A 24971-nucleotide genomic window follows, 5' to 3' on the forward strand; every position below is an offset into this window, starting at 1 on the left:
CCAGCATCCTTTGTGAAGAGGGAGGAATGAGAGGGTCCTGGGAGGGCTTAAAGATGGAAATACCCATACACGGTCAGTGGCTCACAAGCCTGTTTCCTGCCATGGACTTTAAAGTATTTGACCTCAGGCTTCGTGTAGGTGGCTGGCCTCTGGCAAAGATTGCCTTACCTGAGCTCTGATGTAAAGGTTGGGCCAGGTGGCTAGCTAGCTGCCACAATAAAGGAGATAAAGAAATTTTCCAACTTGAAGTGTGAGCTCTTGTGGCCAGGGAAGCGCTTCGTTGGTGAATGTAGATAATGAATGAGACACGGTCTGACAAAGCAGTAGAAATACTTTGTTTCTGGACTTTCTTTGATGGTTTGGTCAAAACTTGATCAGATATACTTGCAACTTTCTTTCTTTTCTCTTCTTTTATTTTCTTCTTCTTTCCCTCTTTTCTACCCTCCCTTCCTTTCCTTCTTTTTATATTCTTGCAATGAGGCCCAAACCTGCCCTAAACTCTAGATCTTTCTGCCTCAGCTTCCTGATTAGCTCAGTCTACTTCAAATTTCTGTATCAAATATTTTAATCACCTTGGGTAAGCCCCTATCTCCTCAATTAAGAACAATCAGACAGAGATGCGACACAGGTAAATAAGAAAGCTAGGCATCAAGAGCAAGGGACATTTGGAGACAAGACATCTGTGATTATAAAAAGTCTGATGACTTGCCACACTTGATTAAACAAAATCATGTCTAACTACTATAAAGCTTTAAAATGTGTGGCCATTGGAAAATAGTATTGGAAACATATATTGACATGAAAAAATTCACGGTAGATTACCAAGTTTGAGAAAAGAGAAAGCAGGAAAGATGGGGGGGGGAGAGAAAGAGAGAGAGAGAGAGAGAGAGAGAGAGAGAGAGAGAGAGAGAACAAAAGTACACTGTGTGCTGTGGATGGGGAATCTGGGGTGAGGGTCTGAATGACAGATAATCTTGGAAAAATCACTGCTCAAATACCTAGCAGGCAGTGAGCTAATACACACTGTAGAATGTGGTAACAAGATGACTTCAAAGCCTTAATGGTGATCCATTTTAAATTTTTTTACATAAAATGAGCATAAATGGGCATTTTAATATAATTATTAAAAGTAAATATTATTTTACTCAGAAAGAAAGGAAGAAAGAAAGAAAAGAGAGAAAGAAAGAAAGAAAGAAAGAAAGAAAGAAAGAAAGAAAGAAAGGAGAAAGAAAGAGAGAAAGAAAGAAAGAGAGAAAGGAGAAAGAAAGAAAGGAGGGAGGGAGGGAGGGAGGGAGGGAAGGAAGGAAGGAAGGAAGGAAGGAAGAAAGAAAGAACGAAAGAAAGAAAGAAAGAACGAAAGAAAGAAAGAAAGAGAAAGAAAAAAGAGAGAGAAAGAAAGAAGAGAGAAAGAAAGAAGAGAGAAAGAAAGAAAGACAGGAAAAAGGCATAGGGTCAAAACAGTTTTACAGATGAAGTCTATGAAGAGACGAGTAACTTTTGTCTTGCTTAGGTTTACATAGCAGGAAAGGATGTAAACTATACTACTTTGCTTTAGGGAACTGTCATCTCCCTTCATGCCAAAGCTTAGCAAAGAGACTGGAAAAACAATCTCAGCTAATTTCGCTTGTAAATATGATTTTAAAATTGAAAATAGCATTAGCTTTTATGTAGTCTTGGGTTAAATAGGAATATCCCACAATCAGGTAGCATGTCTTCTAAAATGCAAACATATTTCAGCAATAGCATGTTCTTAATAAATATTTTTTCAGTAGATGAAAAATAAAGTCTTTGATACTAAGATGTCAATGGAGTTTGGAAAATGAATTTGATGATGGTAAATATACAAGTCATAAAAAAAGAATGAATTTCATAATGATATTAGAAGGCACTTCCTAACCAAGCATTGGTGTGCAGGCCTTTAATTCCAGACAGAGAGAACTCTGTGAGTTCTAAGCCAACCTTTTCAACACAGCAAATTCCAGGCCTGCCAGGCCTGCCAGGACTGCATAGAGAGAGAGAGGGAGAGAGAGAGAGAGAGAGAGAGAGAGAGAGAGAGAGAGAGAGAGAGAGAGAGAGAGATAAAACAAATATTTATTTTTAAAAAACTAGACTGGATCTGAATTAATAACATAGTATACGTGTACATTTTAAAAATTTAAATCTCTGGTTTACTATATCTCTTAGACATACAGCTTTCCACCGTTATTAAATTAGGGCAGTTAGCCCCCTCAACTTTGCAGGGGCAGGTGCTGGAAGAAAGGAAGAATCCTTAGAAAGATACATGTATCCATCAAGCTAAGCCTCAGCGATGCACATTTGTGAGCAATGGAAGGGTTTGTATCCAGTGAAGAAGAAGGGCCCTGCAGAACCAAGGATGGTGCAGTCAGATAAGGACAGGGGAGGTCGGAGATTGTCACCACTACTAAAGGGCAGGCGCCTCACTCAGCTCAGGAGTGATGCTTCTGGATGCTGTGAATCCGTTCCATTTCTACAAGGAAGTGAGTCCACTAATGCAATTAACTAAAGCAACAAAGCATCCTCCGCTTTACCCTATGATCCCAAGGTTCCTGCCAGGACTCACAAACTCCAAGAAAATCCCCCGTTGAACAGACAGACAGTGCAAGAGACAAAGAAAACGTTAGAAAATGTGTGATTCATTTTATGTCCCCAAATTGTGAGGACATTTGATTTAGATCAGGGTTAGGAAACTGTGTCATATTAAAAATGCAATGGAAGTAATGAATAGCAGATTTAAACGTTGGGAATAAAATCAATGAATTGGAAAACAACTCAGGGAATTGAGCCAGGACCAAGATTGAAGATCGAAGGAGCCGTGATGAGCAGAGACAGAGTAGACCGAGAGTTTCAGGGCAATTCAGTGAATGATGAAGACTTTCAGGAGGTGACAGAAACACAGGAGGTGACAGAAACACACAAACCTGAGCCTACAAAAGCTTAGTCCTAGGGGCTGGAAAAATGACTCAGCCATGAAGAGCTGAGTTTGATCTTCAGAACCCCTATTAAAATGCTGAGCTTAGGACACCCTTCTAGTGCCAGAGCTGAGGGTCCCAGTGGAGGCAGCCTCTTGGGGCTCACTGGGCAGCTAGCCTTGCCTCCTTGGTGAGTTCCAAGGCTGAGACTCTATCTCACAATAAACCAAGTGGGTGGCTCCTAAGAGGCAGCTCGGAGGTTGCCCTCTACCCTCCACTGGCATGCAGGCACCCACATAAACCATCACACAGGCAACACACATAGAAAACAAACGACAACAAAACCCTTTGTCTTCGTGGCCATAACTGAGAAGATGCCTTGGTTGGTTGAGTCAACAAACCTCTCACTTGGTCATAAACAGAATTGCTGCACAGCAAAGATAAAGGAAAGGCTTTAGCGGAGGCAGATATTATGTTGCTCTGGGCAGGACCCTGCACTGGAGGTAGCTAAGGTTACAGAGGCAATGTGTACAACATGTACAAAGTACACAGAGCTAGAGTGGCTCCAGGAATGTTTCAGATAGCTAAGTGTTCTGAATTGCATGAGAAAAAATACTTAGTGCCATCCCCAAATTGGGCAAAGAGTCAAAGTAACTGTTACTTTACTCAGATAAAAAGGAATTTAGATAATCAATAATAAACAAATTTTGATATTGGAAAAAGACTATAGACATTCATTCTACCCTTCTATGTATAGAAAATTATATTATAAAAATTGTCATGTGCATAGGTGACTGTAGGATATGTAGTAAAAGCTTTTAAAAATTATGGCCGGCAGAGCACTTGCATGCATGAAGACTTAGATTTTATCCCCAGCACTGCAAAAACACAAAGCAAAAGCAAACTCAAGATTATGTATTACAGAGGTACATTAAGCAAATAGTTATTGTAAATACTGTTATTCTTTTCAAATTTTGTGACTTTCGTAGTATTTTTTTGTACTTTAAGATTTCGAAATTTGTTATTGTCATTCTAAATAATAATTCATACTCATTCCTAATTTTTAGTCAAGGTATAATATACATCTAGCAAAATGATCCTAATTTTTGGTCAAGGTATAATATATATATCTAACAAAATGAGCAGTCACACACATACACACATACACACACACACACATACACACACACACACACACACACACACACACACGCACACGCACGCACGCCTGTGCACACGCATGTATCACAGTGAGTTTTATCAGGGTTATCTAAGCGTGTAGCTCAGGGTTTGCTTACAGAAGCACAGATACCTTAGCGTAGTCACACTACTGAAGAAAATGCCCCTTTCTCCACCATCAAACATTAATTTCTTATAAATTATCAGTATCAGGAAGGTGTGGGCTCCATGAGTCCCTCCCCTTTTCAATGCTCAGTGGCCCAATCTTGTAAAGATCTTGAGAGGAAATCACTGCTATTATGAGTCCAAAAGAGTGGAACGACCATGTCATTCCACACTTCTTCCCCTCTTCTGGCTCTTACCTTTTTTTTTTCCTGCCCTTACTTCTGTGATGTTCTATGAGCCTTGCCTGGGTTAATATAGGTCTTTCGTTTGACCGGTTCTGCGTCTCTGCAGGAACTAATGACCATGGCAAGAAGAAGCTACTCCGACCAAAGCAGCACTATTTCATGGGCATAAACATAATTATTCCAGAGGCAAGGTGTCAGGCACATCATATCCTGTTGAGGTTTGATCTTTTGATATGTAGTGTAATGATAAATACTGGTTCCCTCAAGACCTGGATCCTTCCAGGAATGAGAGACTCCACATGTACAGTGTGACCTTGCTCCTTGATTTAAAACTATTGGTTAAATAAAGATGCTGACAGCCCATAACTGGGCAGAAAGAAACATAGTCAGGATTTTGGGTTCCTGGGCTTGGGGTCTGAGGACACCATAAAGAAGAGAGAGGAAGGTAGAGAGGGGATAAGATACCATGGGGGTAAGAATCTTAAAATAATGACCATGAGGGCTAGCTAATTGGAGCTAAGAGCAACCCCGACAAGACATGGGAAGTCATATAGTGGGTTATTGGCAAGGAAGTAGACATAATAGCATAATGGATAGATATCTGTCCAGCTCTGCTAAAGGCTTATTATAAATTAAAGGTCTTTTATCTGGGAATTGAGTAATCAAAGGCAGGGTAGAAGCCCCTGATTAAGATTCAATATATCCCACAACAATAACCATCTAACAAAACACGGCCAGTAGCTTCCTTTCTCGGATCTATGACCTCCCCAGACACAAGCTATTGAACAGGTTGACAGTGGATTCCCTCCTGGGAAGCAACCACCAAATCCAACCACAAAGTGTTTGGTTACTCCTCAAAAAATTTTCCAGTTGTTAATAGAGGGTTGATCGTGCCTAGCAGATAGATACTGTGGCACACAGGATCTAAAACTGAATAAGAATGTGGATGATAATTCTTCCTTAGCAGACTGTGTGTCACCTTCTATCAGTATGGAAGCCAGTCAGCAGGGAGAAAACTTCCCATCCAGGTTCTGATTCATTTTTATGGCCTGTGACCAAAATAAGTGTGTGCTCCGCTTTTCCCATGGATGCTGTCCTCAGGTTCTCATGCTTGTGTGGTATGTACATTATTGGTTGACCCATCTGATCCCTAGGAGCCCTTACGTTATATTAAGTTACAAACCTCTTAAAAAAAACAACAACAGACATCCTTCTTGTGTTTCTTTATCGAGTTAAGAAACACATTCACGCCGGGTAGTGGTGGTACACGCCTTTAATCCCAGCACTTGGGAGGCAGAGGCAGGTGGATTTCTGAGTTTGAGCCAACCTGGTTTACAGGGTGAGTTCCAGGACAGCCAGGGCTACACAGAGACCCTGTCTCGAAAAACAAAAAACAAAAAACAACCAAAAAAAAATCTTAAAAGGGGAAGAACCAAAATCTCCAAAGAACAGAAAAAATATAACTAAGTTATTTTTATTAACTTATTATTTTTTCTTAAATTATTAACATATTTATAAAATCCAGTGTAAATATAAAAAATGATCACTGAAAAAGAAAAATTGCTAAAAAACTGCTTTTTCTAGGAGCTAATGGGGTCTGCAGCCCTATAGGAGGAACAACAATATGAACTAACCAGTACACCCCAGAGCTCGTGTCTCTAGTTGCATATGTAGCAGAGGATGGCCTAGTCGACCATCAATGGGAGGAGAGGTCCTTGGTATTGTGAAGATCATATGCAGGAAAGCCAGCGCCAGGAAGCAGGAGTGGGTGGGTTGGGGAGCAGGGTAGGGGGAGGCATAGGGGACTTTGGGGATAGCATTTGAAATGTAAATGAAGAAAATATCTAATAAAAATGCCTTAAAAAGAATTTCAGATGATTTCTGTAAAATTATAGTATGAAATGGGAAGATATATTTTAAAAGAGGTTATACTTATCTTCCATAATAATTATAAATATAATATCTTTGGGATAGTCTGTGATTTTGTTGTTTAATGCAAATCATGAATGTGCAATGACTACTGTTTCACGAGCATTTACCATCAGAGTGGACAGTAGTTGTTTCCGTCCCTAGATTTCTCTTGTTACACATAAAAGAACTCCTGTCCTGGCTATAACTGAGAGCCTTGCTTGAGAAAAAGCAGGCCATGCAACCATTCAACATTAAAAAAAATGAATATCTTCAGTTAAGTTCTAATTATTCTTCACTGAAACACTGAATTCAGGGAAACATTAGCTATCCAGTGGATAATTAAGTCCCTAACTTCGCCTTGCCATCATTAAGCCAAGCCAAGCATCAGTATGGAGACTCATTAACTGCAATGCTGTGTTGTAAGACCAAGAGCTCTCAAAGCATCACAGCCACAAAGCTCCTGGTACCTTCATCACTGGCTTCAAAGACAACAGCGGCAACACATCTCTCATGCAGCATCCTTCCTTTTTTCTTCAGTCAGAGAATGAAAGCAAAGGTTTTCTGGGGGAAAAAAAATTACAGTCATCATCTATCCCTGCCTCGACTTTGTTCTTCCCATCACAAGTTCAATGTTTTACAAAAATAAATAAATAAAACTATCTGCTCAAAGCTCTGAGTAAAACAGGAAGAAACAAACCAACAAACAAAACACCAAAAACCAAAACCACACACACACACACACACACACACACACACACACACACACACACACACATCCCTCCAGCAAGCCCTAGCCCCTAGCCTAAAGCAGTACTATTTCCTAGTAAATATCAACTAATTTATTCCTTTGTTGAATGGACCATGTTGAAATTTTGATTAGAAGGTGGGAAAACTCAAGAGTTGGAGCTTTATAACAATTATTTGCTACCTGGGTGCGGTGGTTTGATGACACTGGCCCAGAAACTGGCGGTTTAAATGTTTGGTCACTAGGAAAGAGGAAGAATTAGAAGGATTAGGAGGCTCTCTCTCTCTCCTCTCTCTCTCTCTCTCTCTGATGTAGCTCTCAACTACTTCTCCCACACCATTTCTGCCTGCATGCTGTCATGCTATTCACCACGATGATGATGGACTAACCCTCTGAAGCTGTAATCAGGTCCCCAATGACATGGTTTCTCTTACAGGAGTTGCTCAGTCAATGTGTCTCTTCACAGCAATAGAACAATGACTACGAAATGGGGTGCAGATTTTCGTAGTCAGGACCTTGTAATTCTATATTATAATAAATCTTCATGGCGTAGAAAGCACAACTCTATAAATACCTTATACCCTCCACCTGACTTGGAATATCTGGACATCACTCTGTCATGTGTAGGTTATGGCCACTGCAATTACTCTGACCATAAGCATGCTATTATTTCCCATGAAACCATTACATAGCTGTTGCTTGTCTATTTGCATGATGGCTGCAAGTGCATGTACATGTGTACGTGCCCCCCCCATATGCATGTGTGTGTGTGTGTGTGTGTGTGTATGTGTGTGTGTGTTGTTTACCCACTGTGTACAGAATTTTTCTGTAAGTTAAAAGTGTGTTACAAAGGCAAATGCTTTCGGCATCTAAAAGATATTTTTCATGGTCCTGGAATTTTATGGTGTTTGCTTAGGAACGGTTTAGTTTGGTTGCCTGGTACAGCTCATTGAATAAAGTTGCAGAAACTAATCAAAATGTGTTGTAAGTTTGGGGTCCTTTACATTCGTCTTCCTTTGTCTCCAATGTGAGGTGAAGTCTTCCTGGGCCTGAAAGCTTGGTGGAGGAGCAGTAGAAGGGAGGAAGAGAAAAAGCATTAACTTAGTTTGAACTGAAGAGTTTATTGAAGATATATCAAAGGGTGGAGAGCTGTTAGGAGCACTTGTCGCTCTCTAGAAGGACCCAGGTTCAGTTCTCAGCAGCCATATATCAGGAGGTTCACAGCCATCTGTACCTCCAGCTCCAGGAGATGGATCTCATGTCATTGGCCTCTTTGGGTACCTACACTCACATGCACAGCACCTACCCACATGGAGACACAGACATCTACACATAAGTAGAAAGAATAAAAATACATCTTTAAAAATAAAAAATATATTCTAACGAGAACATAAAAAGTGATTTTCTTGCTTTGTGGAAATGAGTCAGATTCCCTTGCCATCGGCCTTCCTATAAAGGTCTGGGCTTATGCACTGGAAATCCCAGCAGGACATGGGAAGCTCAGAGGAGTCCAAGGTTGGTGTGTTTATTGCTTCACTTGCTTGTCTGCCAGGTCGCTGAGAGCTGGCTTGCTTTTTGTGCCTCTAACAAAGGCCACAGCCCTTGTGAGGAATTCTCTTCATCTGGCTTTCTGGCTGGGTTCTGACACTCTCTCATGCCTTTGCGTGTCTGTACCAAGACTGTACCAGCCCCCTCTGTTTCTCCTTTCAGGGCGCTGTGCCAAGCCCTTGCTTCTCTTAAACCCTACCTATAAGTTTTGTTTACTTGTTTGTTTGTTTAATGAGACAGGATTTCTCTGTGTAGCCCTGGCTGTCCTAGAATCCACTTGGGCTTTGAACTGAGGGATCCACCTACCTCTGCCCTCTTGGTGCTGGGATTAATGGCTCCTGCCACCATGCCCGGCTACCCACCAGTTTTTAAAATATAGTTGTAATTAAACTCATTTCAAATTTCCAGGGTAAGTGGTATTTTTGTTGCTGTTGATTTGTGATATTCTACATTTTTGTTTGTTTCTGCTCAGCTCTCAGGTAAGGCAGTGATTTAAAATAAGAAGATATTTTGGTTATTCTTCATTGTGCGTGAGAGAGAATGAAGCATCACAGAACACTAGAGACATTTCTGTAGATATTTCTCCCAACTCCATTCCATTATCCATGTCTTTATAGTCTTCACTTTCCTCATGTCTGACCAATGACTCTCCTTCTTGTGGTCTATTCTCCACAGAATTCTCTTTGGGTTAAACCTGATATTGTAGACATGTCATTTCTCCCACCTCTTGAACTTCTCGCTGATCTGTGTCTCTTGTGCTTCATTTTTAAGCAGCACCAATGCCAAATGATGGTTAAACAATCGGGTAAATTGGCATATGACTCTATGTTCAGGTCCACATGTCTAATGATGTTTACCTATAGAGTCCTTGGATAGCCCCAGCTTCTAAAGACGAACATGACTTCGCCCGGATTCTGTAGCATGAACAAGGAACGACTCTCCAGTGGCGAGAATACCCTTCTCTAAGACAGGGAATTTTTGTTAGAAAAATGCCTTTTGGAAACAGTCATAGTTTTCTCAGTTCTGCTTAGGTGCAAGGGAGTGTATGGTAAAGCCTAACGTTAAGAGCTACGCCAAGCTGAGAGCAATCTCCTTCCTAGTAATGGAAGAAGTGGAAAAACTGAAAATAGACGTGGATATTAAATGTTTTGACATAAGAAATGAGAAGTTACTACATTAATTATTTCTTAACCAGAGTGATCCCTTTTTAGACGGAGTCTGGGCACCCAGGTAATTTGCCAAAACTTTACACAGAAATCTGGAAGGTATGGTATATGGACAGTGGATAAAGCTTCAAGCCTCTTGGTGATTTGGGCCATTTTCAGGTTCATGTTTCCTTTTATTCCTCTGCAATGGAGAACAGAGTGTCATTAATTCCCAAAGTCTAGGTTTTGATTTTTCGGTCCTACTATATTTGCTGATTTTTCGGTCCTACTATGTACTTGCTGCCATTACTATAGCAGTCTTGTGTATTCTATACATCTGTCTCTGAAGAGGTTCCCTCTGAGTTGACGTCTATCTAATTAAAGTCCCAAAGGGGGAATAAATAAGTCTTACTTTGTTTTATTTACTTTAGTCAGAGAGGCAGGAACCTCTATGTAGAGCTTGGGATATAGGAGAATATAATCAAGACAGGGAGACCTTTCAAAAGAGAGCTTGAAATGCACTGTACCACACACACACACGCACACGCACACGCACACGCACACATACACACAGTGCAGGAGCCTTTCAAGATCTTCCCCAAAGGTTTCACACACCGGCCATTGATAGCTTCTTTGGATGTTTATATTGCTTCTTATAAGATTAACTGTGGGACCATGAGAGGCAGCCTCATTTCTTGTTGAGCTAGGTTTAAAACCCCAGTGACCAAGCAGGTGACCATAGCCTGCAAGGGACAGTAGGAGTTTTGCCACGTTCCTAGACACAGGCTTTTGACACAAGGCCGCAGCTCTCCACTCCATAGGTCTGTGGCCATCAGTCACAGCCCCTCCACAGGTAGAGGATGTGACCACAGATCACGTAGCCTCAAGACAGATCTCCATTTTAATGAGGCACCTAAAGGTCTGAAGGGCTTAGCCAATTAAGCTCCCCTTCCCAGACACTCCACCCTGCAAATGGTATTTAACCTCTGGCCCGCCCTGACAAAGTGAGGTACAGTTTCACTCATCACAACTCTCAGCCATGACAATAAGTGCTTTAAAACCATGGACTGCCTCTCCTCATTGGGATCCACCATGGGGAACAGTGGAGCAGGTCTTCCTCTAAAGAGCTGCACATCTAATCTCTCATAGGAGGCCTCTCTGCCCTCCCAGCCACAGTCACCACCAAGCCAAGCTGCCAGCTGAGGAAGCCAAGGACTCTCTTGTCTCCCCAGGACCCAGCTGGAGCTCTCCTCCTGCCCCGACTCTGTTCTCAGCTCTTTTGTGGCATCCAGTGGTGTCTGAGAACCTGACCCCCAAGCCAACTCTGGCAGCCCATGGGGACCTCAGATTGCGTTCCCCAACCCCCAGAGTGGGATCCCATGACTTCTCACAGTCTTACACCTGTCCAGCATTGGTGTGGGGTGCACAGAGTGAAAACTCCAGTGTCCCACCTTGCCCAGCAGCCTGAGCCCGGAATGGACATGGGACCCCACCCTTTAACCCACAATTCATCATTCATTCATATGTAGAAATGTATCTCAAAGCAGGGATCTTTGTATTCAACATATGTTCTGAGAAATGAATTGCTGGATAATTGCATTATTTTGCAGACATCATAGAGTGCACTCACTCAAATCTGAATAGTATATTCCACTGTACACCTAGGCTGTATGGTGTGTATGTGTGGTGTGTGTGTGTGTGTGTGTGTGTGTGTGTGTGTGTGTATGTGGTGGTTTTTGATGGTGGTGGTGGTGGTGGTGGTGGTTGTGGTAGCAGCAGTATTTTCCTAGGACCATAATAAACAGTATAACACAAGCTTAAATAAAATACCGGAGAAAACAATGCAATTAAGTTGTCTTAGTGATTATTTTATTGCTGTTACGAGATAACATGATCACAACAACTCTCATAAAGGACAACATTTACTTGGGGGCTTGCTTACAGTTTCAGAGGCTTAGTCCATTATCACCATGGCAGGGAACTTGGTGGCAGGGAGTGTGGTAACAGTCAGGGATGGTGCTGGAGAAGTAGCTAAGAGCTACATCCTGGTCCATAGTTTGATAGAGAGAAGTGGGCCTAGCATGGACATTTGAAATCTCAAAACCCACCGTCAGTGACACACTTCCTTGAACAAGACCACCCACTCCAAAAGACCACATCTCCTAATCCTTCTATTCCTATAAAAGGGTTCCCTTGGTGACTAAACATCCATATAGAAGCCTTTGGACCATTCATATTCAAGCCACCACACACATGATCTAAGAATGAGTCAAAGCCTGGTATACAACTTTATAGTAAACTAGTTTTTAAAAGTGAAAAGATATTAATGCATAAAACTATAGTGTAGTAAATAAATAGACTAATAGTGTATTCATTTGTTTTCACTACCTGGCTGTTGCTTTTTTGTTTGTTGGTTGGTTTTGTCATGCATGATTGTATGTGTTTGTTTTAACACAACTGGCATGAGGCTAGGTTTGTTGATTTCAGCATCACTACAAATAGGTGAGTACAAAGTACCATGCAGTGTCATGAAACCTTTGACATTATCGGGTGACTGGGATGTTTCAGCCACACTGTAATCTCATGGCATCAGTCTTGGATATGTGGCCATGATTGATGAAATTTTGTTACAAGGTGATATTTGCATTGATAGTGCTACATCATTGTACCGTGCTCTCTTATCTTCATTCCCTCCTTCTCTTATCCTCATTCTCTTCCTCCTCATCTGATCCTTTTACACAATGGTAGGGAAATAAAAACAACTGGATTGACTTGGCAGACACCATTTTGCTACTCTATGAAAGCGTGCGTTGGGTGATGTCTATTCCAGTTTTGCTATTTCGTATTAAAACTCAGATAATTGAGTCACGCATTCATTATGTCACCATTTCTAGCAAATTCAGACATTTGTTTAGGAAAATTGTTGCAGGAAATATTTTTAGAAATATTTCCCGCGGGCTGGTGAGATGGCTCAGTGGGTAAGAGCACCCGACTGCTCTTCCGAAGGTCCGAAGTTCAAATCCCAGCAACCACATGGTGGCTCACAACCACCCTTAATGAGATCTGATGCCCTCTTCTGGAGTGTCTGAAGACAGCTACAGTGTACTTACATATAATAAATAAATAAATCTTTAAAAAAAAAAGAAAAAAAAAAGAAATATTTCCCGCAACTATACTCAGCTACTCTTTGCCCCGACGGTCTTGCCGCATCTAGGCCAGCCCCTGGTGGCGGTCTGGTTCGCCTGCCTCAGAGTCACCCGTACCATACCTTCTCAGCCATCCATCCCCTGTGGTTGGCAGTCTCAAATCCCAGTAACCTGGTAAAATCAAAACTCTAGAAGCTTATAATTAATCAGTCAGGTTTACATATCAATAAATTCTCAATTCACAAGATATCCACACAATAATATCAGAGCCAATTACTCACCTAGATTAGACAAGCTATCCCAATTATTCTATCCTTTTATGATATTATATCTACCTGTGGCTATTTAAAGCCACACGGAATCTGGATTGTCTTCCTTTTCCTCCATTTTCCTCCCTTCTCTCCTCTCCTTCTCCCCCAAACTTTTCAGTTCCACCTTCCCTTCCACTGCCTAATCACTGGCTCTAGCCTTTATTTTACAAGTTAAGGTGGGGAGAAAGTTCACAAGAGTTCACAAGTTCACCTGTGTCTTCAGCCCCTCCTGGGAAAACGAAATTAGCATCAAAATACAAGCAACACCAGGGCTATCCACAACAGAAAATTATCTTGATCTACTAACAATTTTGGCTTTGCTGAAAGTAGGTTTTTTTTTCCATTATTTTTCAAACACTTCAATCCACAGTTTCTAATTATAAACATGGCCATAGTCAAGTCATTTTTATGACCCTTTTCCAAGTGACTTGCCTCAAATCTACTTAGTTCAAGCAATAATCATTATAATTCAGCTCCTGGGGGAAGTTAAAAAGTACAAACTCTACAATGCCAAAACCGAACAGAATAACCTCCATAGAAACCGACCCCCTGGGTTCCTGTCAACAATATTCTTTCTGTCTCCTTTAAAACAACATGTTTTCAGGACCCCCCTCCCCTAGCAAAAAATAAACATGGTCGATTTCTCCTTTTTTTATTCATCATATTGTCAATTTAAAACATATCACAAACTTTGCTGTGGCTGAAAGTTACGTAGAATTTTATTTATAAACCCAAAGTGGTTCTGCTTTTCCTTATTTTGTTTTTAGGACACCTTGATTGGGTGCTAGAATCAATGACTGACCCTCTCTTTCCTCGACAGAGCTTCTTTTTTTCATCCAATAAGTCATCTCTTAATCAGGGACGAGACAATCAATTTCTTCAGCTGTCTTCATTACCCTAATCACAGAGATGTGATGCTTTTAAGGAATTCCATGACGTCCCACCTTCATTTAGAATATCTCTGCACAATTAGCAAAATCGAGACCACAGCACAACACTTACAAAGAGACAAGAGCTCCACAACCTCTTTGTCCCAAGTGGACACACGCTGTACTGACTAAGCTCCCACAGTCCGTGACAATGCCCTGCCGCTCACTGACTTTGCCCAAGAGAGTGTGGACTGTGTGTCAACATTTAAGGTGGCTTTGTGATAATGGGTGATAATTATATTACTGAATGTAGTCTCTGGCTGTGACATGCATGGCTTAGTGCATAAAACTAATCATTGCCAAGCCTGATGATCCCAAATCCATGCCAGAGCTCACATGGTGGAAGGCAGCCACCACGAGCTGTTCTCTGTCCACAAACACGCTGTGCACACTCTAAACCCGATTCTAAACAAAACAAAACAAAACAAAACAATAGACTTTAATGGCTTGGTGTTTCCAAACCAGATAATTTTGCCCTAGAGATGGTTGAAAAAAATCTTTTCAGATACTTTCTATGTAGTTCTATCTGTGTTAGATTGATACAGTCCTATTTTGCTTCTAATAGTATTGTCCAAAAAGATAATGCTCTCTGAATTCTGAGAGGAGCAAGAAGCATAGTTTTGTGGGGCTCCATAAGGAAACAGCAGCCATAAGGATGGCCTCTCTGACAGTGGCAGTGCTGTAGTAGGACGGAGGAAATATTGTGTGTGGGACATGTAGAGTGTTGTGGTTGACTGTGCTTCCCAAAGATGCCCCAGTGGCCTTTATTACCCAGCATGCTCTGCCTGCATTGTTGCAGTAGCAAGCTTCCACTGAGAGTAAGGATCATTTTCTCCCCCTTGAACTTGGGTGGTGTCTGAGTCCGGGTTTCATTGGTGTCAATAGTCGCCATAGCCCAAGGCATCTCCTATAAAGACAACATTTAATTGAAGCTGGCTCACAGGTTCAGAGGTTCAGTCCATTATCATCAAGGTGGGAGCATGGCAGCATCCAGGCAGGCATGGTGCAGAAGGAGCTGAGGGTTCTACATCTTCATCTGAAGGCTGCTAGGAGAAGACTGGCTTCCAGGCAGCTAGGATGAGGGTCTTAAAGCCCACACCCACAGTGACACACTTACTCCAACAAGGCCACACCTCCTAACAGTGCCACTCCCTGGGCCAAACACATGCAAAGCATCACAGGAGGATCTGTATAACTGTCTCAGGCAACAGAATAGGATCCGTGTGATTTTGGAGGTAGAACATAAAGGATATACAATTTTGCCTGTCTCTTTCTTCATAGCTTGGGGCACTTTCCCCTTTAGAAGTAGCTCTATGTCTACAAAGCCCAGGCTACATGAGGAGCCCATATTCAGGCACTGTCTAAAAGATGCTAAGAGCAAGGTAACAGGAAGCATCAAACATTTTTGTGATTGAAAGAGGCTGCAGATGAGGATGGCCTAGTTGGCCATCAATGGGAGGAGAGGCCCTTGGTCTTGTGAAGATCACATGCCCCAGTACAATGCCAGGGCCAGGAAGCGGGAGTGGGTGGGTGGGGGAGCAGGGTGGGGGGAGGGTATAGGGGGCTTTGGGGATAGCATTTGAAATGTAAATGAAGAAAATATCTGATAATAAAGAAAAAGAGTCTGCAGATGACTCCAACCTTTGGCTATTGAGCCACCCTCACCTTTGGTGATTTCCTCTTAAGTTGTAGATTCGTTATTAATATGAATGGTTATCATAGCTCTAAGCCTCTAAATTTTGAACTAAAGTTTTTGTGTTGCTAAGGACAAATAGAATAGGCTTCAACAAGATAGGTCTTTAGTTCAGAAAAGTTACATTTTACATGTGAGCTGAAATGAAAATTTTTTCTCTTCTCTTCTCTTCTCTTCTCTTCTCTTCTCTTCTCTTCTCTTCTCTTCTCTTCTTTCCTTCCTCTTCCTCCCTTCCCCTCTCTTTCCTATTTATTTATTTATTTATTTATTTATTTATTTATTTATTTATTGTTGGAGTGCTGGGAATTGAACCTAGGGCCGGAGATTTACCACCAAGCCACATCCCTCCCACTCTCCCGCACCCCCACCAATGGATTTCAAAAGTAACAGTGAGCTGCAGTATCACTTTCATTGAATACAAACGTCACTTTTTTTTGCCTTTATAAGGAGGCTTTATTGTTAATTATTTACCTTAATAGTCTCAGAAAGAAGAACAGATTAGCTCAGTCCAACATGATTTGCAGTTGGCAAGATCTAGTGAAGCAAGTGTTCCGATTGCTAAGGATTTAATCTGGGTGCTTTTAATACTTAGCCATCTAACACTTTCAACATAATCCAGAACTATGCATCAGCCCCTCCTTTTCCCTTTACCACCATACCTACCTCTCTTCATTACGGAAATATCTTCATTAAATATGATTCCCAGAGGACAGGTTCCCTGGAGCATATAGCCATGAGGACAGTGCCCAAAAAGAAAACTGAAAATAAAACTCTGTATGATAATTTACTAATCTAAGGAAACAAAATCTTCCAATATATTAAGAAATAAATCCAGTTGCAAATGCACTAGTAGGTCTGTGTGGAGGCTCCGGCAGAGTAACTGAGAACAGCCAGTTATTTACAAGAGACACAAGTAGGAAGGGCGCACGTAGCCCAGCAAGGAAAAGCATTCTCAGAAGCCAAAAGCATTCTCTCCGCTGTAGGCCACATACAAGAATCCATCTTCATCTTTTTCCTTCTCGTAAAGCTGTCCCATAGTTAGGCTGGACTGTGGGACTGTCTTGTCCACAAACAGGAAGATGGCCTTCTCGGAAGGAAGCTGGATCCTTTTCCTAATGATCCACATGAACTGAGCCACGGTGATGTCCGACGGGACCAAGTACTTCCTCCTGTTAATGTCAACAATCTGAGAGCCGGAGACTTTTTCCACGATCACCGGAAGTCGGTCGGGGTACTTCGCTCTGATCTTCGCGGATTCCACGCATCTGTGTTCCAGCGAGTGGTCCTCCTTAAACATCCACTTCATGGCGATGGGAAGCGACAGAGCCGGCTCTTCGAGCTGCAGACTTCGGCGAAGCGACCACAACACCCAAACGTCTTTTTACGATGCTATCTGAACCAATGTCAGTTCAATAGATAAAGCTTCAAGCCAAACCTATAAGCAACATACTCTCTGAAAGCGCCTTGACAGATGTACTCACACCATTTCCTAGAAGAATAAAGCAGAAAGTAGAGAACATAATAGTGTAGATCTGGAGCCAGCCCTCTAGGGTTCAAACTGTTATCTCTGACTCTGTGATCCTGTGCCCACATAGTTGTTTTTGTGTTTTGTTTTTGTTTTTGCCTCAGTTCCAGTATTTCTGAAATGACAGTGAGAGAGTCATCAGGGATAAAACCAACACACTCACAGTGGCACACCAGTGCTTACTGTGCTGTAAGTGCTCACTAACGGCTAGCATGTGACTTGTTTGGTGAATAGTTGAGTACCTTGCATTATTTGAGACTCTCTCCTCATCTACCGGTATTAAGTATCTTGAGGTTGTGGACAGTTACTCATCTAACTTGTTGAGACAAAAGATATTGTCAAACACCTTCCTTTTCCTTCTTTCTCTTTCTCTCTCTCTCTCCCTCCCTCTCTCTCTCTCTTCCTTCCTTTCTTTCTTTTTTTTTTTTAAAAAGAATCATTTACTTATTTTATGTATAGGAGTACACTGTAGTTTCCTTCAGCCATACCAGAAGGGCATCAGATCCCATTACAAATGGTTGTGAGCTACCATGTGGTTGCTGGGAATTGAACTCAGGACCTCTGGAAGAGCAGTCAGCACTCCTAACCGCTGAGCCACCTCTCCAACCCCAAGTACATTTTAAAATATTTTCCCCCTGGCAGTAGTGTGACCTCTCTGGGGATCCCACACAATAGCCCATCTGAGCATCACCAGCCAATGCTGTTCTTTTAATTACACTCTAGGCAACTGGAGGACACTTTTGACCACCGAGTCTGTGGCTTCAATGTTCCAGGGACATAACTAATGATCCAAGAAGAGGTTCAAACAAAGCTGGTATTGGCGAAAGTTGAGAAAGCTACTGGGAAACGTCTGACTTCCAGAAGAAAAAAAGGGTACTGTTGATGATACTCTGTAAGGAGCTAACCGTCTCAGAACAGCAGCTATGACTTCTCTTCCTATGTTCCCTCCCCGAAGGCATAAGCTTCAGCAGTAACACAATGTGGTTTATTATCAACGTCAGAAACTTGTTCTGCCTGGAAAGGGAATGACCAAAACACATCCCAGAAAGTGACATGATGCTGACGCCAGCTGCCTACAATGTATTTTCCAGTAAGATATGAAGTGACCAGACAAAGCCAGACTTTTGAGGAAGAAAAAGAGTAGAAAGCGAGAAGGCCCAGGAAAGTTGAGTTTTTCTGGCGTTTGCTCACATCAGGGATTTTGTGTACTTATCTCTGTTGGCTGCATACTGACAGCAGGCTAAAGACACCTAAACGGGGCCTTTGGATGCCCTCTTTCAAAGCTTCCTGTCACTTGAGCACCCGCTGTGCTGTTTCATGAGATGGTTAGCATTAGTTTCCTCCCTTGAAAAGGCATTAACGTTTTTACTATTATTAGGATTTATGGGAAGCTTTGTAATCACCCTTTTTCTTTTCTCCATATTTCTGTCCCCCCACTCCTGTGATTCTACCTTTTTTTTTAAATGCCATGATTATTAACATATGAAGTATGAGCATCTTTTCTCTCTGTCTCTGTGTTGCTCATCTCTACATTGGGAGCGCTGCATTCTGGGCTCCCTTGTACTCTGTCTTTTGGATACATCTATTTTGTAGGAGGCACAGATGAGACACTTGAAGGCAGGAAGGAGGGAGACGAAAATGTATTACCTGACTGTGTCTGCTTTGGGTGATATCTTTAACAGGGTATATCTACTGGTGGTCCCAATTCTTCCAGGGAAATCTACCATGGTTCCCCTCTCTGCCTGACTTTAACTTTGGAACTTCTAAAAAAAATTAATTTAATAAAGATTTTTTTCATATTAAACTCCCCCCTGTTAAAAATGATTTAAAGCAGGAGCTAGAAGCAATGATTGAGCAGTTAAGAATATTTAGTCCTCTTGTAGAGGACCCCCAGGTTTGGTTCCCAGCGCTCAATGTTGGCTCACAATCATCTGTGACTCTAGTTCCAGTGGCTCTGGTGCCCACATGCGGCCTCCATAGGCTCTCTCATACATGTGATGCACATACGCTCACTCAGGAGCACATAAAAATTAAATTTAAAAAGTCAATAAAACAAAATATATAAAGCAATATCTGGTTTTCCCGATCTCAAAATGACATACATCTACAAAATTCAGGCAAGACCTTTCAAAGAGAATGCTACAATAGAATAGAATGTTTTAGGACCTCAAGAGAAACAGAAAACTTTAAGTAGTATAGTTGAAACTATTTTTCATCGTTTATAATTGTTCAGGTATCCACAAACATGTCATTAATGATCAGCTATTAATAAGAATAGCCAAGACCAATTTTGGCAAAGACCGTACACTCAGCAAGGAAGATTGTGTATTTTTAAATATGGGGTGTTTTTGCAGAGTCTATATGTGGTCTCTATAGTTTCACATAAACTATTACTAACAGTTATAACTAATTTTGTCTTTAGCATATATAATTTATTCAGTGGCATCTTAACTAATTAGAAGCTCAAACTTTTATATATTTTTAGTTACAGTGAAAAGTTCACTTCTGTCGCAGAATGAATGGCTGCTATGGATAGATATCTATTAAATCTAAACTTTTAACAGTTTTGTGTTTGTATTACACTTAAGTAGAAAGAATAGATAGTTCCCATGTACCCCTTTAATGTATAGAGTCCTTAGTCTCCCTATTGTTAAAAGTCATGTATTTAGGTGGTACACGTTTTATCGTAGACGAACCAATATTGATCCATTATTGACCAAAGTACTTAGCTTACATTGGGTTCTAACATAAGCCACTGGTGGCGTTCATTTTGAAATATGTACTTAAGATTCTGTCCGAGGTTTCAGTTCTATAGGGGCGTACCTAAAAGATTTATCCTTTTACTTTTCAGACATCTTAACTGTGTTACTGCAATTACAGATAAACCTGCTGTAAGGACAGGTATGCGGTTTTGTGTGGATCTAAGCTTGGAGTTGATCATGTGAAGAGTATGCCAAATTGTTTTCTGATCGGATAGATATCACTGTATTCTTGATGGCAGTGAATGGGACTCCCATCTTTCCACATTCTGGCCAGCACTTGCTCAGAGTTAAGGATTTAAAATATCTTAATATGTGTGCCATGGTACCATATTGTTGTTTTAATGTGTAACTCTTATTTTTCGTTTGCTTATCTATCATTGGTGTGTCTTGTTTGAAGAGGTATCCGTTCATATTTCTTACTCAGTTTTTGAGATGTTGATGTTCTCATGACTGCAACTCAAGTCATCTTTATCAGATATGTGTTTCACAGGCATGTTTTCCTAGTCTGTGGCTTTCTTTTCATTTTCATGTTTATATTCTTTTTTTAAAAAGATTTATTTGTTTATTATATATAAGTACACTGTAGCTATCTTCAGACACACCAGAAGAGGGCATCAGATCTCATTACAGATGGTTGTGAGCCACCATGTGGTTGCTGGGATTTGAACTCATGACCTCTGGAAGAGCAGTCAGTGCTCTTAACCGCTGAGCCATCTCTCCAGCCCTCATGTTTATATTCTTTTTTTTTTTTTTTTGGTTTTGGATATTTTATTTTTTATTATCAGGAGTGATTGAAATAAAAAATATAATTGAGTCCCATCATTATTGTCATTATGGAAATGGCTTTAAGAGAAAACTGGTCAGATGAATATTATTGCTTCCCACTTTTCAACTGGTAAATAGTTGCCACTGATAAAACAGACAAGCTCAGAGAATCTGTACAGAATGTTCAAGATATGGCATATTATACAACATGCCTGTTCTCGGGGAGAACACCTAGGACATATTATGCGTACTTCTTGATCTCATTGTACAAGACAAGCACAAAGGCACCACCCATGCTTCTAAGAACATTGGACTGTGCACCCTTGAAAAAAAGCCTTGTTCCTTCATCTCGATTGATCTTCCACCAGCAGTCAAGTGTGCCTGTGTACATGACAGCAGTTCCTTTGCGTCCAAACTGCATCATCATGCGAACCGTGTCAAAAGGATAGGAAGTCAGGCCAGCGACAGCAGTGACAGACTGCAATCATCCAGCTGATGAAGATGTGAGTATTCTTGGGATCTGGGAGCATTCCCTTTGCAGTGTCATAGATACCAAAGTAGGCAGCTCGGTAGATGATAATGCCCTGTACTGACACGTTAAAGCCTTGGTACAGGCCCTTAATTCCATCAGTTTTGTAGATCTTAACCAGGCAGTCATCAAGGCCTTTGAATTCCCTTTCAGCTCCAGTTTTGCCCACATCAGCTGCTAGACAGGTAAGGGCAAAATCAAGAGGGTACACAAAGCATAAGGATGTGGCCCCAGCGGCACCACCTGATGCCAGGTTCCCTGCAAAGTAGCTCCAAAACTGGGTCCTCTTGTCCACACCACCCAGAAAGATCTGCTTGTATTTATCTTTGAAGGCAAAGTTGAGCCTGCGTGGGGAAGTATCTGATGACATTGGCCAGGTTTCCACGCCAGAAGGACAGGACTCCCTGTTCTTTGGGAATACGAACCACGCAGTCTATAATGCCCTTGTATTGCTTATCTGTTGTGATTTGCTTGTTGGCATGCTGCACCTGCAGCAGCAGCTTGACCCTCTCGATGGGTGCTACTGCAGTCTTGGAGATGGCCGCGGCCTTTCCACTGGCCAAGAAGTCCTTGGCGAAAGACACAGCGGCATCTGTCGTGTTAAAAGCAAAAAAAGAAGAGGCAGGCAAGTGTGGGACGGGACTGGGTTGACAACTGGCTTTGACTCCCAGACTCTGGGCTCATGTTTATTTTTTTATTTTTTATTTTTTATTTTTTTTTTTTTGGTTTTTCAAGACAGGTTTCTCTGTATAGCCCTGGCTGTTCTGGAACTCACTTTGTAGACCAGGCTGTCCTCGAACTCAGAAATCTGCCTGCCTCTGCCTCCCGAGTGTTGGGATTAAAGGCGTGTGCCACCACTAACTGGCATTTTTTTTTGGTTATATTCTTAAAAAATACATTTATTTTATTTTATCATTTAAATGCTCTTAATCATTGAATCATCTCTGCACCCTCACAAGAATACATTTTAGGGCATTTTTTCATGATGTTTGAGTAATCTGTTTCTATCTTGTTGGAGTTAGGATTTTTCTGTGCTTCTAAACACCGGGCAAAAGAATTCTTGCTGTTTTAGTACAGTTGTTCCCCTCTACAATATTTTTATGACAACAGTTAACATTACTATAGCCCATGATGTAGATTCTAACTCCTAACAATACCAATGGTGTTATCATAGTTACATTGAAGAATTATGACTAGTAGCCAAGTGGTGACATGAAAGGCTTGAAGGATGTATCCAAGAAGTGCTTTCAACCATACTTTTGGATTATTTCTATCATAACTTGAAGTGGAAACTTAAGGGTTCTTTGGAAAGTCAATTGTATTGGATGGTATTTTGCTGGGGCAAACACATGAAGGAGCATTTTCCTGAAGTGGACAAAGGTGAAAGGCTAAGGGCAGACATGAGAAGGAACATTTAGCGGAAGTAGACCCAGGTGAAAGGATGTTCTGCTAAGCAACCATGTGAAAGGACACTCGATGAAGGATTCCTTGCTAATGACAAGTGTTTTGGTCCACTTTACATTGCATGGTTGAGCTCCATATGTTGGAATTCCATAGGAAGAAATTCACCAAAAAAAAACTTCTGGTGGTATGCTGCAGTTTCTTGCTGATTGGCAAAGTGATGCCAGCTGAGACAGATACACATGCTGGGGCAAGACACATGGAGGACTCATGATGTCTGGAGGGAGTATAAAAAGGACTCAACAGAGTGATGGGGGCTAGCTTGGTTTGCCTGTAGGTAGAGCTAGGTGTGCAATGGTTGTTGGTCTTGAGTCTTCTCTGATCTTTGCTTCACTGAGAGAGGCACAGCTGAGAACTTCTCCTGGTGTTCCTCCTGGTCCCTCCTGCTGACTCCTGCTGAGGCTGAGGCCTGGCTGTCTCTGCTACTTAGTGCAACCGCTGCTGATTCCTGTTTGCTATCCCAACTCTACTGAGCTGGACTGCTGGTATATCTGTGAAATGTTTGCAAGCAGATCAAGCTGCCGCTGCTAACCTGTGAACTGAACTGCCGATTTCCAGACAACATGGATGGGAGTTGCTCCAAAGAGCCTTTCTAAACAGATCCACTCCCCACCACCATATCCTTTCTTTACTACTACCTCTGGTGGGTGGTGGGCTACAAGGGAGGTTAAAACTTTTAAGAACCACCATTAAAAGTAGGATTTGAAAAAACTGAAGTTACAATAACTGTTATTGTTTGCTTTGTAAGGCACTGGAATCTGGCTCCTAGCCCTCAACTACTATCTGGTTTTTACTACTTTATTTGTAGTTGGTTTAGAAGCCCACCATACCTAAAATGTTCAGTCCAGTCATTCCCCTTCTTTGAATGTCTCTTTACAGTAGTCTTGCCTTTGCAATACTACCTATGCTCGAGAGTGCTAAGGATTTCCTTCCCTCCTGTCTTTCTTCCTTCTTTCCTTCCTCCCACTCTAAATTTAGTAGTAACCTCCAAAGGTGTCTTATTGTCTTTTCCCCAATATATCCTCTGTACTGCCACAGCACAGAAGGCAACAAACCACAATGAGAAGAGCATAGACTTTGAGACCAGAAAGGCTGGAGTTCAAACTTCTTCTTAACTTCAATGGCACAATGCAGCTACTTAGGCTTAGGCGTCTCTCAAATGTGACTAATACAGCTTACACTGCAGTTGTATGCCATGAGCTGTTTTTAGAATCAAATATATTTGCACCTATAAAGCAGTAGGACCTGGTAAAAGGTGCTTCAGGGTTTTAAGTCAATTCAGTTATGAGCATGTCTCTCTTTTTATTAGTTACAGCTCTCAGTCTGTCCCGTCCAGACCCCCAGAGTCTTCTGATTTTCTTCTCTTAATTTCTGTGTCATCGTCTCAGGCTCTGAAAACACCGGTGGGCTTGTTTCTCCACTTATGTGGCCTCTTGTTTATGCATATATATTGCCAATATTGCATATATATATATGCCAATATTACCTTCCAGTCCTTTGACTTCATTCTAATAGATTTTTGAACTCTATTTTATTAAAAATCGTTTTCTGTACAAGAAGAGTCTGCCCTCACATACTGAAATTTGCCTACACAGTGAGTCTGCATTCCATTTCTTGAACAGATTATGTGTAGAGTCAACAGACAGTATAGAACAACGTTCCTTGTGCCTTGTTTACTATGCTTTTAGGTATTATATTTTATTGTTTAAAATATAAATTTTGTTTAAAGTTGATTATTACAATAATTTATGGTTCTGGTGAAGATGTGGTAAATAACATTACTTAATGAGAACAATGCAAGGTTTGTTGCCTTCGGGGAAAGCAGTTTCTCTATCTCATATAGGTTAAGTATTCCTGAACCAATACTTAATATATATCATCTATACTCTTTTATCTACTTTTAAAAATCTGTTCAAGAAGATATAAAGGTGTTATGCATAAACATGTTAGTCATACAATCACAGTGAAATTTGAATAAAACTAAGTCACCTAAAACCAGGATTCTAGTTGTGTAAAATAGAATTTGTTCACATTCATAAGGC

General features: G+C 41.2%; 1 non-coding gene and 2 pseudogenes across 2 annotated transcripts in view; 1 reads left to right on the plus strand and 2 right to left on the minus strand.

Moving 5' to 3' along the window:
• Nucleotides 1-19216, plus strand: part of Gm46094 — a 39409-nt gene extending 20193 nt beyond the window's left edge. For both annotated transcript variants that reach the window (XR_001778957.2, XR_001778958.2), the window contains exon 4: nt 18136-19216. This is a non-coding gene — a transcript (predicted gene, 46094). The remainder of the gene's footprint in view (nt 1-18135) is intronic.
• On the minus strand, nt 16458-17263 carry Gm5829 (predicted gene 5829; annotated as a pseudogene).
• Gm5256 (predicted gene 5256) lies at nt 20929-22147 on the minus strand (annotated as a pseudogene).

This window comes from Mus musculus, chromosome 1, assembly GCF_000001635.26.
Source record: "Mus musculus strain C57BL/6J chromosome 1, GRCm38.p6 C57BL/6J".
NCBI lineage: Eukaryota > Metazoa > Chordata > Mammalia > Rodentia > Muridae > Mus > Mus musculus.